We start from the raw sequence: 16921 nt of genomic DNA, 5'->3' as shown, positions 1-16921 counted from the left end.
AAAGAAAGAACTTTCCATGAGGACATGCAGAATTGCTGGACAGGAAAAAGCCGCTTGGCCAGCAAAGTATGTTGTGAATGGACATCTACACAAAGTAAGGTAGGTTTCTATGGCTTTCTGGCAGGTAGCTGCAACTGACACAATACTAAGAAACCAACCCTCCTTCTTCCCCCTTCCTGTCCTATGATCTTCAGTGCCATTTATTAAGATTTACTCTACATAAGGATTTAGGTAACATGCTTTTAACTGAAAATGCAAAATTACACCCTTAATTCAAGAGTCTTAGATCTTGAGAACTGCCGTGAAAATTTTGCTAATCTACCAAGAACAACTCTAACTCCTCTAGGATAGCAACACAAGACGAATAAAGTTTTGCTAGTAGTTACTTCTAACTTTCAACTACTTGACATCACCACAGTATGTCCAAAAGAATACGCTTTGCGCATGAGAAGTTTCACTGAAATTAACCCAAATTTCACTGTGCTAGACTGCTGGAGTTATAGTAATATTCTGGAGTTCCCAAATTGTGGAAAGCATTGCATGTCAGGTCAGATCAGTATTCTAATGTGAATTATCTTAAAATCAGTAAGTGTTCAAAGTCTCTAGGAATTATCCTAAGCAACTTCTAAAATTATGTCCTGAGAACTGAGATTTCAAAGTATGTGCTTCTAATATTTCAGACATCCCTTCCTGTCCTCAAAACTAACCCCTGCCATGTTCCTCTTGACTACTGTATTTTCTGGTTTATTTTCCCACTATTAGTTTTAGGGTACAGTTCCACCAAAAGTACCAGCTTAGTCTAGGTAGTGATGTTTTAACTTGCCATCAACTTGTCATTCAGATCTACTGCAGCATTCAGGCAAAACGGTGATTACAATTCCAGCTGCCAGTCTGCCTTAGCAATCCACCATGACTATGATAAGCAGAGCTTTCAAGACGGCAACAACAACTGGATATTCCAAGAGGAAAAGTTATTAATGTAGACAAAAGCTTAGATAGCATCAACTCATCCCCTAATACACTAGTCACTCTCAGCCTCTCAAGCTTTAACAACTGGGAGTGAGACTCTGCATAGATTTTATAGCTTTCTCAGCTCCTCAGCAAGCCATGAGATTGAGCAAAAACTGGCTGTTTTAATAAAAATTGCTTGGCAACAGGAGTTTTGTGTAATACAAACATTTCTATACAAAAGCCCAAGGTAGCTTTCTCCAAGTGATCATTACAGTCAGGTCCACAATAATACAGACCAGATGTGCATTCTGCATTCCAGCAATTTGTTAATGTGTATATTTTGTGTGTGAGAAAGAGGAAAAGGGAGAGAAAGAGGAAAAGGGAGAGAAAGAGGAAAAGGGAGAGAAAGAGGAAAAGGGAGAGAAAGAGGAAAAGGGAGAGAAAAAGGGAGAGACAACAACAGTACAGAATGATTCACCTTAACCACATCTGACTGTTTTAAAATGGCCTTTATTATTCTGAGAAAGAAATACTTTGAGTTCTCTTGTTAGAAAAAGCTGATTTATCACCTTAAAAGTGTTTCACATTCACAGTTTAACCTCAGCCCACAGTAACCTACTTGCTCCTGGTTTTGGACATTTCTTTTTAATTTTGTTGGTTTTGTTCTGGCTGTTGTTATAAAACTATCTTATGCCTCATCCTGACTGCCCACTGATTCTGCAGTGGGTGTAGCTGCATGCATTCATGCAATTAATTGCTCACACTCCTTATTTGCATTATGAGATGCAGAATCAGGCTGATGGCTATGGCATTCTTTTAGTGCACAAAGCATACCTGTCAGATTTATTCCTGTCATATCAATACAGTAAATTGGAAGTTTCACTCTTAAAGTGGCTACGTCAGTAGCTAAGCAGCTGAGTGGGAGGAACTACAATCATATAGTGTGTGTGTAAATCAGTGGAAGGAAAAACATTATATAGTTATTCCAACCTTCACTTTCTTGCAATAAAATCCAATGAAATGTCACGTTTACTGAATTATCTGCCTGTTTTCCCCTTTAACAGCATCTGCTTTGTGACAGTACTCCCCAGAATTGTTCTACTGGCAGTGTCCCGTCTCTGTTCAGTCTTGAGCGCTACTCTAAACAGCAGTTTCTGAAATTCTCACCTTACTGTTTTCCTCCAAGGTCTGGTACAGTAGCACAAAAACCTTTTAAAAACTACTAATTGTACTTAAAAAAAAAAACACAAATAAAATAACTGAGAAGTCTGAACTTGCCAGTTTGCTGTTTGGTAAGCTGCCTTGCTGTTTCATCTCACTAGAGCATTTTACAAAGTTCAGGCTGTGTCTGATTTCTGTATTCTCTAAGTGCTCCTGCAATATGAGCCTGCTTTGCCCAGCCTCCACCAGTAACACACGCAACAGTGTACGTGAGAAGGAAGGAAAGGGGTAGGAGGGGCTAGGCAGGATAAGCCATTTTACAGTCTTTCTGCATTCCCTGCCTAATTCCCATTTTTGGAAGAAAAAAGAGGGGGGTAAGACAGCCTGAACTTTTGACCCTTAGTGCAGACACCCAACCAGAATAGAGAAGAGCCATAAAGGTGTCTGTGTAGTGGCGTGATCTCACGACAATCATCTGCAGCTTGTTTCCTCACCATCCTCCTCAAAAAATGTTGATTACTTGTTTTATGATTGCCAGATGGTGAACTCTACTAAGAGCCTTCTACAATCCACAGTGACTGCCTGACCCCACATAAAACTGGAAGGGGCTGAACTTTGTTCTACCCATCCCACCACAGGATAGTGCAGAAACCTTCAAACCTCAAAGAAACTGATTCTATTTGTATCAATCTATTTCCAATTCCATACAAGCAATTCACATCTAGATTTAGAAGCAGCAGCAGGTTAGCAATTCATAATAATATGCATAATACCAAAATCATATAACATATTTTAAGAGGAAAACACAAGACAAGCTTCTCCTTGCCCTGAGAAGCTGATTCAAATTTTGATGCTGCCATGTGAATGAGGACTAGAGACAATTTGTTTTACAGGAGCATTCTGCAACTCTTTCTCCTGCTTGTCATTTAATGAGTGACCATCATTAGCACAAGTAACAGAAAACTGCAATTTGAAAGATACAGACTTGTGGGCACAAAAAATTGCAAAACCTATTCCAGAATGACTCCTCTGTAAATACACCAACTGCAGAATAAAAGGTCGCAATGGATGGAAGGGGAGATGCTTATTCAGGTTATAATATACTACAAAGAAGATTTTTATCTCTTCCAATCACACAGCAAAGAAATTCGACAACTCCAATCAAAAAAACAAATTCATGGACCACAGGAACTTCCAGTAGGGAGGCAGCAGATCCATCTATGACTTAATTTTAACAAATCTGATTAGTGATCTAAAACATACTAACTATGCTCCTCTGGGTATTTCCTTTCCTGTACACTGTCATATGTCTCTTTCTTCAAAGGTTGTTGTAAATCAGCACAGCCTTCTTCAATTAATGTAGCTGCATAGCTCTTCATTGTTAAAAAAAATAAAATAAAAAAGCAACCTACACCAATTATTCTTACTACAGGGACAGACAAGATTCACTTATCACAGCTTAGCTGATGATACAGTACAATAATTCAAACGTCTGCAACTGTTTGTACATAACTTGACTTTTTGAGTAGTCAATCGGAATTAGCTTTTTACCAAAGACGATGACACTGGTAAAACAGAGACCTGACAAATCCAAAGAAGAAAACTGTTAAGTTTAATAGCCATTAGAGGAATGTTAACTTCCAACTCAGGAAGCCCTTAAGCCACACATGGCTGGAAGCATATATTGGAGAAAGTATCTCTGTATGCTTAAGCTTGTCTCTTTCCTTCAGCATTTGCTATTGACCATTTTCTGAGACAGGCTACTGAGGTAGATGGATGCCTAGAATGGCCATTCTTGCATAGGATAGCTTATAAGGTGTTTTTTTTCCTTCTGTCTAACCCCAAACCATGAGCAGTTACCTGTCAGACTCAGAGATGAGTCATGTGACTGTATTCTGTTATTTCACTACTTCCTTCTTCATTGCCATTTTAACTGAAAAGCCTTAAAGTTCACAACCTCACTGTCCTAGGATTCCCCTCAAATACAGTATCCCCCCCCCACATCAATGATAAATAACATTTTCAGGGATGCTGAACCATTGTCCTCTAATCTCCCCCCACACACAACATACCAACAAGCCATAAAGTTTACTGTGACCCCTTTTCTGTTGTTGTTTACAATACAATCCTGCTTTAGCTTCTGTCTTGAATAGCTATCAAGAAGGACAGTTAGACCTAATTGCTCTGAGTGCCTTCTAATGACCACAAATAGTACCTTTTTAATGAACAGAGGGAGAAAGAAAATAAAAAATAAAAAACCCATCCTTTCAAAAAGAAAGCCTCAACTCTGTGTTTCTCTCCATCACCCATGTTTAACTTCTCCTGAACTTTAGTAGGAAATGCACAGACAGGAGCTCAGAAGGTATCTCAAAGATTATCATCCAGATACATGCTGAATGAGTACGTATGCTTGGTTTAGACAAAATTTCTTATTTAGATGCAGATTTATGCAGGTTCATTCATCGCTTAAGTTTTAGTTCTCTTATATGCCTTCATCCTGGTATGATAAAATTTTCTACCCAAGACACAGTCCCAGAAGACTTTGCAATACTCATTGCTTCTCCTATTTTCTTTGTGATCCTGATCTTACTCTCACCAAGTAACAAGTCCAACTGTTAGCAAGTATCCTCAAGATAGCAGAGTCCTTTGCAAAACAAACAAACAAATGAAAGTACAGATGCATAGTATGTTAGATTAAGAGCAACTTCAAACAAGTTGCTGTAGATTTTAAACAACAGAAGTAAAACTGTGAAAAAATAACCCATAGACGAGTCCCAGAAAGAAGTTTAATGATCAGTGTAGTCCAATATTCAGTAGTGACTAGAATCGGAGAATAGGAAGACTGTTTCCCAATTGGTCCATTTGTGGATAAATACACTTTGCTAACCTCTTCTTTTGGAGCTATACATTCATTCTGGAAGGGAAAAGTTCTTGGCCTTTTTAATGAATCCTGTTTTCTTTAGGAAATTCAACTTCAATTTTGTCATTTTCCCCACCTTTCCCTATGTCCAGAGAAATGGAAAGGTTTTTAATTCTGTTCCAGTGATAGAGTTTTAATATTTAGATAATATGAATTCATAGATCTATTAATTTAGATAAGACAGAAATTAAATCTTACCAAGGCTAAACTCACTCTCCATTTCACATATAACACTATTTCAGAAGGATGACTGTGATGCATCAATCTAGTACTATTTAATTCCCCTGTAATTTTGCTTCTAAGAAACTCTACTTTGAATGCAGCTCAGAGCATTTTGATAGTTATCCAAACTTCATCTTTTTCCTCCTACACGGAGGGTTGGTTTCTGGGTTTTCTGTTTCTTTAAAGAAGCACCATATTAGCAAGCAGGTTCCTGTTAATCTTTTTTTGTGTGCAAAAGGCAATTTTAAGTCTTTCCAAGATCTCACCAGGCCAAAGGGGGCATATGGATTTTCTTTAAGATACACTTTTTTTTCTGCTACTGACTAAAAGCTCCACTCAACCACACTGTAACCCCTGGTTCCAGCTGTCTGCTGAAATGTTGGGAAAGGGAAGAATTTTGAACACTGCATTTGCTTTCTCATCTGTCAAGACAGTACAGCATTGCCAAAGTCCGTATGCATTCATTCAAATGGGTAAAAGAAAAACAAACAAATCCAAAACAAAACATATCAAGAACAGTGCACAAATCACGCTCATTGGGAAAAAACGAAGGCAGGCTCAGATGCAAGAGATCAAATGTGCTGCAGAGGCAAGAGTAACGATCACACAAAATCAGAGCAGTACATTGCCTCAAACTGATCAAATACACATTAACCATTCATAATTTTTTGGTTAAAGATGTCTGTGAAACTCTGAACTTCTTGAGAATTTTGCTATCTGGCAATAGTTTACTGGTAACAGCTGCATCTCAGTCAAGATAAAGGTGCAGACAAGGGCACATGGAACAATACAGATCTGAAAAACAGACTTTCCTAACTGTGGCTAAGGTGTTGCTGGAATTACATTAACAGAATAACCTGTATGAAGAAGAACAAATTTTGTCTTAGAATTCCTACTGACATCAGCTGGATTTTCGTGTGCCAATTTCTGTGTCAAGGAACCATAACAGAGCTTACAGGGTAGATTTCTTATGCTGCTCACAGACAACCTGAAGTGGCATATGCCTGGTACTTCACCCTAACTTTTGACCAGTCCTAATAGCCTCTTAAGGAAGGGCAATAATTCAAAGTTTGTAGCCTATTAAGAGAAAAATCTTTACCATACAAACATGTAAGGAGACATCCCAAAAGATCTCAGATACAAAGCTTCCTTTACATATTTGTTAGTAGGAACTCCAGAGTAAAATGGCATGACATCTGTATCTATCCTTGGGAAGTGCCTGGGAGGAAGAGGGGAAGAAACAGAGATGGAAGGCAGAAATTGCATCTAATTGTGCACTACAAAAATACATCTTAAAAATGTCTATTTTTTTCCTTGAGTCTCTAATTTTCAGTAAAAGCAGCATATACTTGTGCAAACTGCTGTAAACAGCATGCATTATCTCAGGTTCTTTTATCTGATAAAATCTGTAAAAAGTTTGTGCATTTCATTTTCTACCAAGATTGCAATTTTATAAGAACCTATACCAATCTAGCACACAGAAATTAAGATGTATTTTTAGATTATTTAGATGCAGTTAACAAAAAAGTGCTAGCACAGACATACGAAGAAGAGTTCAGCGACATCGACTCCAACACAGAACCCCCTCAAAAGTACTTAAGTTATGGCTTACAAGAAAAGCTTTTATGACACACAAGCCTGGTACTGGTTTCTCTCCCACATCCTCTTTAGGCAGCTCATCTTCCTCCTAACCCCTGCGAAGACTGTTGTGTAGCTGGCTGTCCTAATCCATACAGTAGTCATCCCTTAATGACATTCCCTCCACTATGTACTCTTTCTAAAATTAGCTATCACGTTCATCAGGCCTCATCGGGGGCATTCAATACAGGTAGCAATGCCACGCAACATCACTAGTGTGCCTGTTTTCACTATATTTTGTAATTTTGCAGGCATTCAAAAAGCATTAACACTCACTTGATAAGAAAACATGAGCAAAGCAGCTGTAAAATAACTTCAGAAAGAGCCCAGTAATTTTCACCAGTGATTTTGGTAATCTCTGTGTTTGGATACTCTCCTTGAGGTATTTTAGTAGGCCTCTACTGTTGTTTTTTCCACAGTGCAGGGAATACATTTTACGAAAATTCAGACCCCCAAGAAGTATCCCAAAGCTGGGCAACCAAAAATTCAAGGACCACACGTACAAACACACAACTCTCCCTCCCCAAATATCAGTACCTATCAAGAGCAGAGGAAAGAAGTACTAGCAATGAAAGAAGTACTGACAGTGTCTAGGGAGGGAGACTAGTCACAGATCAGCAACCCAGTCTACATTCAGTTCACTTGAAGCTGTACCAGTTCAATGGAAGCTAGCAGATTAACACCCTCATTGACTACATCTTTTTCCTCTGGGAACTCAAACTTCTGTTTATTGCTTAAAACAAGAGACTGGAAGGCATGACTCCCAGCTTTTATTCTCAGCTCTGGAGATACAATAGAGGTCAGAACACAGCACTGGAGGTGAAGACTCCCTTATCCTAGGCTGCATGCCAGAAAGAAGAACTTATCAAGCAATCAGAACTTAGTAAAGCCTGGACTCTGGGGTTCTAATTGCAGAGTCCACCAGATGACTTCTTGTGTGGCCAGAGAGAAGCCACCAGGTTGTTCTCTCAGTTTACTTCTCTACAGACCAGATAAAATAACTCTTTGTCACAGGGTCACAAAATAGTTGTTTAACATATGCAAATGATTCTAATAGTCTCAGGTAAACTAAGCAGGAAAGGCAAAGCACTGCTCCCAGTAATACTGTGACTGCAGTACTGACAGCGTGTGATGTCACTGGGACAGTAGTGAGTCTAAATACTGAGTGTATAGAATTTTTTCAAAATGGAAAAGCAAAGCACTATGGAAGGCCTGTATGGCTAATCAAGACTCCAGTCACAGCCCTGGCATCATGAATTCCCATGTGGCAGCACTATATGCATGTGTGAAACTACATACACACCTTGCCTCTCCTTTTGAAAAGAACATCTAACAAATCCTTCCAGACAACATCAGAGAGGAGACGTTAACTGATCAAAACGGCCACCCGAAGTGATTCCCTTTTTACTTCAGAGACAGTTACATAAGCTTCGTGCAGGAGTGGGAACAGACAGGAACGCAGTACGACAGAATGGGAAAGCTTTCCTGCTACCAGGTTCCCTTCAGCTGATTGCAGGCAGGTGTTTCTCCTAGACGCTCTGTGACAATGGGCCTCACTTTCAAAAGCAACACTAATTACTAGTTGGCCAATCTATTCCAAAGAAGTGACATAATGAATGTAGGAAGGGACACACTTTCCTGAAAAGTAAAAACAGCCTCCTCTGTATCTCAGACCAGACAGAAAGTTACACTCTAACAAAATAAAGCCTACCAAATGTTGAGACACATCAAAATTATCCCTCATTCACTCTTATCAGGAAGTCTCCAGACACAAAAACACCTACAGCATGTTTGTGTGTGCTTAGCCCAGCTCCTTTGCACAGTACTTAAGAATGTTTGTTGAATTAAGATATATGCTATATTACGTATTGTGACTGATTAAGCATATGCTCCTGAATCAAGGAGCAGAGGAGCAATTTAGAAAAACTGTATGTCAGGCTAAAAAGAAAGTACGAAGACGATCAAGTAACACCTTTTATCTCATCTATGCAAATAAAAGTGAACATGCTGGAGTAATATTTACCAACAGTTTTGGCTTATTTGTTTTGTTTTCTGCAGTCCTAACAGAGAGTGGCAAAGGGCATTCTGAAGATCTTAAACATTCCCTATTCTACAACTGACCAAAATAGCATCTTGTGATGTACTTGTGAAATTCTAAAGAAGTCACACAAAAGCCTGGAAGCCACAGGCTGTGGAAAATGGAACACAGCAACACAGCTCATGATGACAGAGACCATGGGAACATACATAAGAGGAGGGGGGAAAAAAGAAAAAAAGGGGGGGGAGGGGCATTAATTCTCTAGATAAGTAGTGAATGGGAGCCTGGAAACTACATGTTTGGGAGGACTTTAAAAGAGACACTTTCAAAGCAGTATAGGTTTCCCAGTACTGACCCATCACCTATAAATCACTAAGTTTCCTGGTTGTTTATTACCATCAGTACTACACTGTTTGAGAGCCTCAATCTTTTTTTTTTTTTTTTTTTTTTTTTTTTTGTCAAGATCTGACTTCAATTGCAAGTTGCTCACAGAAGATACTAGTACACAGAGGAAAGACTGCTAAATGTTTTTTAACGGCTTTGGCCAGAGATCTATGCTGTGGGTAATTTAATTAACAGTTCAGCATCCCACACATTACTACAGCCAACTTCGATGCTGTAAGTCTTTACTCCCTTGAGGAATGATTTCTGAATATTCCAGAGGACAAAGAACAATGTCCTCATTCCTCTTGTTTAGTGTTGTTTCCTAGAGAGGGCCATAAAGTAGAATAATACTGTGCTGTTTTTCCTTGTCTTATAATAAAAGTTTTTTTCATTTTATTACATGAAGAAAGTGTTCTTTCTCTAAAGATATTTGTCAGAGGACTAAAAGTGACACTGCATCACTGTCTATCTGGTTGCAGCTGTCCAAGCTCTATGATGTTAAGAGAACATCTGATGCTACTCACAGGGGCCCTGAAATACGGTGTTCAGGACACCATAATATTTCCAGAGGTGTTCTAAAAGTTATTGCTGAATACTTACAGGGATGGAACACACAGTATTTTTTCAATCTTTTTAAATAGATTTCACTAGAACCTGCTGACCTCTCCTCTAAAAAAGGAAAGAGCAAAAGAAGCCAACAAAAGATGATGAGGAGAAATTCTTTCTTCCTAAATCCTTTTTCTGTGAAAGCAGAACTGGCTTTTTGAATCTGCATGCAGGTAGTTCTGCTTTTGGTCAGTCCAAATGGGAAACCAATAGAAGAGAAAGATAAACAATACGAACAGGCTCTTTGCCTCTGTGGTGCCACAGAAGAGCCACCTACCAAGCTCCTTAAAATATCCTTAAATGAACACAATGGTTTTGTGGCTCACATAAGGCAAGGTGTGAAGGTGTGAGTTGCTGAATATTTTCCTTTATCTCCAGAGAAAAACAGAAGGCTATGTCTGAGAAACATGGAATGGAAGAAAGTTACCTTGTCTTCTCAAACTGTGATGTCTTCTTTCAATACTCCTGGACATGAATCAAACACTACCTGTTTCTTCATGTTCATATAGCTACAGATTTTCCAGAGGCCCAGCACACTGGACGGGTTTCCACTTTCCAGTGTTACATGGCAGGCAGGAGCCTAAACAGAGCATGTTTTTCTACAAATGAACCACTAATGTCAAATTCCTTCTGGTATCAAGAGCAAAAAGACATCTAAAGTCTCAGCTGAATCCTCATACATGAATAGGAGGCAGAAGCTTCATTTCACTATTAGCTTATTTAAGCAGATGATACATTACCCCATCACAGTCATTCCACAGAACAAAGCAATCCAGTAAAAAGAGGCTGAAAAACTTGATGGAACTTGTTCTGCCCTCAGCAATCCACAAACCATGCCCATTCACATCAGTAGAGCAGAAAGGACTAAGTTTGGATTATCACAGATCACAAGCTGCGTGTTACATCTAGAAACAGTTACCAAGATCTCAAAAAAGTTAATAGTAGCTTTGGGTACTGATTATTTTAGAATTTACGTGCTTTGTATTTTCTGAAAACCAGACTAATGCAAGGTATGTCCCAATGTATACACAAACTCACTAAGATCTTTTGAAAATCACAAGCCATGAGCAAATTCTGTTCCAGTTATTGCAGTGTAAATCCAAAGTCAGTGGAGCTACACACACCTTTTACTCAGAGCAGTCTCTGCTCTATTTACTGTATCATCCACAGACAAAGCACAACTGATATCTCAGTTGCACTGAACCGAGATTTTCTGACTGTTTTTCATAGTCAGCATTTAACACTATAGATACATATGAATGTATGTATTTCAGAGTTGCTATTGTTTCCTTTCTTCTTTAAGGAGAAGGAATTCCCCATCCCCCACTCCCTCTGCAGTCCTCTCCACCTCATTTCCATCTGGCTGACACTGCATTAATGCTAAACCTCCAGCTGGATCCCACAGTATTGTCTTGAACACTTTGTTCCAGCAGGGCTGAACTCTAGGAGACTCTCAGCTCTGAACACAAATCACAAGTTTTATGTACATACAAGAGCAGCTTCTAAATGACAGACAGTGCCCCTGGTACCATGGCAAGCAGGCTGGAAATAGGGCTAGTTCATGGAAGGAGGCCAGCTCTTGTGCTACGGGGCTTTTTTTGTTTGGTTTGGTTTCGTTTTTGGACACTGCTTCTTTTCATGTAGGGCAGACAGATACAGGAGACTTTTTTTTTTCTTTCTCTAATGAGAGGTTTACTCTGCATTTCTTACAGCTTTCCTAGACTGTGCTTTGACTGTGGGAGACACCTCTCACACAAATGTAACACTAACAAAATGTTTTTGAAGCAGGAATCATTACAATAGATTAGTGAATTAAAAGATCCTCAGCACTGAAGTTACAGCTCTATGCATTTTCATTTTTTCTCTCCTCCAGGAAAACTAACAACAGCCTCTGGCCACAACAGAAACCAAAACATACTGTTAATTTGAAAGGCTTGGGAGTTCCAATGCAACTGACCTCTCCAAGTCTTCAGCCCAGGTTAGATATATCTATTAAGGGGAATGGTTGGATGAGGCTCCCAGTTAAGTCCTCAGAAAACATTCACAACAGGGAGTAAGTAGTATTTATGCTGAGTAGGGGTAGTTGCCTCATGACTATTTGAGGCAGAAAGCACCGTGCCTTGCAGCAATAGTGAACAAGACTGGGCTACTCTAATATCTTACCTATATCAAATATGGAAAGAACCCTCCCATGCTGGAAACTTCTATGTGACCTAGTTAAGATCACAATGACTCACTTCTGTCATGACAGAATTGAAGCCTTTCTAATTTTCCCCCAAAAGACCTGTCTCAACTAAGCAATACAATTCCATTAGAAGTAACCCTCTCACATAACAGAAATTATAAAAAATCCTTATTTTTTGCCATAGATTTATCCTTTCAGAGCACCACCCAAGCCATTGTATATTCAAGTGCTTTACAAACAAATAAATTTTAAACAGAATAAATTTAGAATAGCATAAGATAATTCCCATATAAGAATTCCCCCTTTGCTTTCAATAAAGGTAAAAATTCGAACATCAGACCTATGAACTCAAACTGGAATAAGATTTTTCCAGTAACTTATCTTCACTGTTATCATAGAACGGTAAGGTTGGAAGGGTCCTCTGGAGATCATCTAGTCCAACCCTCAGCATAGCCCATAGGGGGATTGGACCCGTGACCTTGGTATTAGTAGCACCACGCTCTAACCAACTGAGTTATTACGGTGACCACAAGGCACCATTACTCCTACTAAGAAATGTACAGACTGTATCTCATTTACACTAAACCCCCTTCATCACCCTAGTAGGTAGGTAGTATAAAGCACCATAAAATGAACAAAGCATACTGGAACGTGCTCATTTCACAGGAAGATATTTTGACGAAAGCTGTGGGATGGGGTCTTTGCATAGGAGAATCAGGAGTTAAGTGACAAACACATCTCAGTGCAAGTACACATTATGTAACATGAAAAGCCAGCCACAAATACAGAGAGAAAGTGCTGATCAGTGCACTTGCATTTAGAACACGGAAATAGTATTTATTTTATTTGAAACTTTCAATCTATTGTGGAAAGTTCCAATTTACAGAGATCCTTAACCTGGAGTCCACTGAGGATGCAATTTTAAAGTAAATCAGTTATGTAAAGATTTTTCAAACCTATCCTTACAATAGAAGGCAGAGAATGAGTGGGTAAGAAAAAGGGCAGAGGAACAGATTAAAGTTTTTTACCCCTTTAAACAATCACAGGTAGCTCTGTAACATGTTTGTTTAGTACAGATCACCCCACTGTGATCACATGACCCTTACAGAATATGGTTGTATCAGGGGTAAAACAACAGAGCCATGACAAAAAACAAAAAAAACTCCCGAACTTTGAAATGAAGAGAATTCAGCCAGCAACTTCTGCCTCTGGTGGAAATCAGGCAGATTTTTCTCTTTCCTATTTAGCATGTTGCTTGCAATCTGAGAAAGATACATTCTGCACCCAAGAAGTAAAGAACTGTTTCCCACAAAACGATTAAAAGGACAGCAGTTTGAATTTTCTTCTCCACCACTATAACATTTCTCCAGAAAATAATCTGAACATAGAGTCAAAAATGTAAATAGTGAGTTACCTAAATAATGGTTTAGCACAACAAACTGGTAATACCTGTGCGCTTATTCTCTTAAAAGACAAAGTCTACTCATTTAAAACAATTCAAATGCAGAACAAGTTTTTAGGAACACACTCTGTTACAAAAGCTCCATTACTACAGATAGTAACACACACAAACTTTACCAGACAGCCTATGTGAAATACCATGAATAAAGGCATACTTAGAAGTACATGAAACAAGTAAAAATACGATTGTTTCTTTCACACATTTATTCAGAGAAACAAATACAACTGAAGGAAGGCTAGAAAAGGAAACCATGAGGAAACTTGAAATATATAAAGTACAGTTCTGTGTCACAACTGCAGAAGGGACAGTTTGGCAAATAGGGCAATCACTATACAGGGACTACTAGCTAGGGATGTTTAAATGGATTCATTTGAAGACAGGACACTATCCGATCTTATGAAACTTCTCCAGTTTACAGATTAGGTGATTAAGTTAAAGAACAAAAGTATTTCTGTAATTGAACTGAACACCCACAGGTAGCCTTATCAGATGTCTGGACTGAAAAGTCTTGAGTGCACAGATCTCCTCTTGAAAGTCTCAGTGAGTTTAAGGAAAAAACAGTTACAAGAATGAGTCTCAGAAAAGGGATAAAGAGATGGGTTGTAAACATTGTTCTGCATAATTTTGATTTTAGTGTAGTTTATGTTGTAGCCACTCATGTCCAAATACTTTCAGCTGGCATAGAATCCACTCACATGTATTCTTTCTGGAAGAGTGAGCACCAAACATAAGAACATTAGCACCAAATGTTCTGCTAATATAATTAAACACAATAATTTTATCACAGAACTTCCATAAAACATGTTAAAATCGGCTACACACTTTGTACCATTCAACCTGACAGGACTTGTATGGAACCCGTAACTGGAAGAGACAAAGAGCTACAGGACTCTTGTGTAATTTCTTAATACACTGGTAAAAACAAGAGACATCCTTAACCAAGTCTATATTAGTTTGTTTCCTCAGGTCACAAGTTCATTTTGTAATTAATTATGCCCACAATGTATGCAGTGAATATGATCAGTCTTTAGAAATAAATGTTAACACCATAGTCAGAAGCACAATCTAGAAGACAACAGGAAAAAAAGGTTTCTTACTAACCTGAACTTGCCTTGTCAACACAATCTGAGATTGTTGGCTATCAGAGCAGGGACAGAAAATGTTATTTGACAGTCGTCATTATACAATTTACTTACACTGCCTGAGAAGATCTACAAACTACAAAGCCGGAATATTTACAATAAAATGCTTTACTTACATATGTCTGTCTGTCAACAATTTCAACCCAAACATGGAGTCCTTTTTTTAATAGAGTAACTGAAACAAAGTGAAATATTGGAATATTGGCAGAGTTTAGGAATAAAATCCACAAAACCTTAAAAATCCTTCACTAATTCTTCACATGGTTCAAGCCTGGGCCACGGCCATTATCAAGTCACTCTGAGCCTCATTTCCATCCTCACCTGATTATAGCTTGCAAGAGGAGCATATAAGACAGACTCATGGCCATATTTTTCAATTCCTGACCAAGAAAATTCCCCCTCAACAATATAGGTCTTCTAGGGTGTTCTTAACAACGTTCCAGCCTTTTTTTCCACCCCATGTAAGAGACCAGATAAGATGAGGATCACATCCTTCTTTCCTTTATAAATTGGAATGCCTCCCAGCCCCAAGCTATGACCACACTTTCAGAGCAGCACAGCTGCACTGTGGTATTGATTTAAAGAGGAAGTTTTGCTTGACATCACAAAAGTGACACCCTGGAAGCAGTGCTTGTGCAATCTTCTCATGGGTCTCTGTACTGTTGATTCCCCTGCCAAAGCTCAGTTTTCAGGATTCAAAAATATAAATACAGCACAATGTTTCATCATTACTTCTCCCAATCCCCCTCAGCAAAAAGAGCTCGATTTTAAGGTCTCACAAAAGGTCTACAGAAAAATAATACGTACTTAGTTTAACAGAAGCCTTCCTGTGCCCCATCCCCAAAATATTACCACAAGAAACACACAATCCAAAAACTATTTTTTTTCTTTTATTGCAGTTCTAATTATAAAAAGAAAAATGGGATTTTTCACTTTCTCTTCAGAGGATGTCAACAGTTTCTGAGGACAGCACTTCTAATCTTTTCCATCTTACATAAATTCAGATTAACCACAAGCCTGCAACTAGTCTTACATGAGGCTCAGGGTTAGGTAAAGTTTTAGCACCTCTCACACATACTCAAAAAAACCTCAACACCACTCAGCCATCATACAATGTTGTACATATATAAAATGCTTCATAAAAATCCTCTTAACCCCTGTTAGGCAGGAAGATAAACATTTGTTATTCCTGATTCATAGAGAAGTGAAGTAACTTGCCCAAGGTCACCCAGTAAAATGGAGTCAAATAAGGACTACAACAAAGATCTCTTGACTTGGTCTTTCGCCCTGTCCACAATTTTACTTCCCTGCACCTTTAGTATTAACAATGGGAGGACAGTTCCTTCCCCACTACCTGATAACAAATTCTATCTAGCTAACACCTAGCAATTTCAGAAGAGGAATGAACGAACTTCTACGTAGCTAACTCCAGGAGCTCCTCAAGTCCAGACCTGCCCACGCACAGAAGGAAATTCTTTCACATACACAGGCAAAGGAGAAAAAAAGAAAGAAAAAGAAAGACAAGAAATATATGCTAAAAATACAGTAAAGCTGAATAATCTCTGCACAGAAAATAACTGATTAACTACAACTAAGAATTGAGATGCCTGAATAGGGACAAAATTTTTAAAGTACACACATTTCTTGCTAACTTGACTTACCCTGCAAAGCCTGTAAGGTGTGCCTGTGGCTTTAAATATTTTCTTGTTGCTGCTTTGAAGGCAAGAACAGGCATGATCTCCAAGCATCCACTGATATGTAGTTGAAGGGAAGTGTGTGTGGGGAGGGGAAAGTAGGGTGGGGGGGGGAGCAGGAGGAGGAGGTGGTGATGGTAGTGGTAGCGGTGGTGAACACTGTAGCTAGCTCAGAACTGTCAGATTGTGTTTATCGTCAAGGAATGCCATTTTCCAATGCTTAACTCTGGAATGAGATGCATGCTGCTGCTGACCCCTGTGCTGACATTCTATAGACTCCCTTATCTCATCAGCCCCTGAGCATCCCATCCTCACTCCTCCGCATTCATGCTCCCAAACTGTCAATCTCTCTGCAGTGACTCACAAGGTTCTGAACCCACCATTCGCCTCTCTGAATCTTACTATTTTTTCATACACATGCTTCTGGTTTAGATTGAGAGGTGTCTTTTTCTTCTTAAAAGTTCAAAACAAAATTAAAAAGAATCACTGAAAGCAATATGCCCTCAGCACAACAGCCT

The 16921-nt window shown here is 38.9% G+C and overlaps 1 protein-coding gene across 2 annotated transcripts in view; it reads right to left on the bottom strand.

Annotated features, from left to right (window-relative positions):
* SKI (SKI proto-oncogene) overlaps positions 1-16921 on the bottom strand; it is a 119246-nt gene that overhangs the window by 79717 nt on the left and 22608 nt on the right. The gene's annotated exons all lie outside the window — the stretch shown is intronic.

This window comes from Rhea pennata, chromosome 22 (genome assembly GCF_028389875.1).
Source record: "Rhea pennata isolate bPtePen1 chromosome 22, bPtePen1.pri, whole genome shotgun sequence".
Classification (NCBI taxonomy): domain Eukaryota; kingdom Metazoa; phylum Chordata; class Aves; order Rheiformes; family Rheidae; genus Rhea; species Rhea pennata.
The sequence above is the reverse complement of the archived record's forward strand: the minus strand, read 5'-3'. Positions and strand labels throughout refer to the sequence as shown.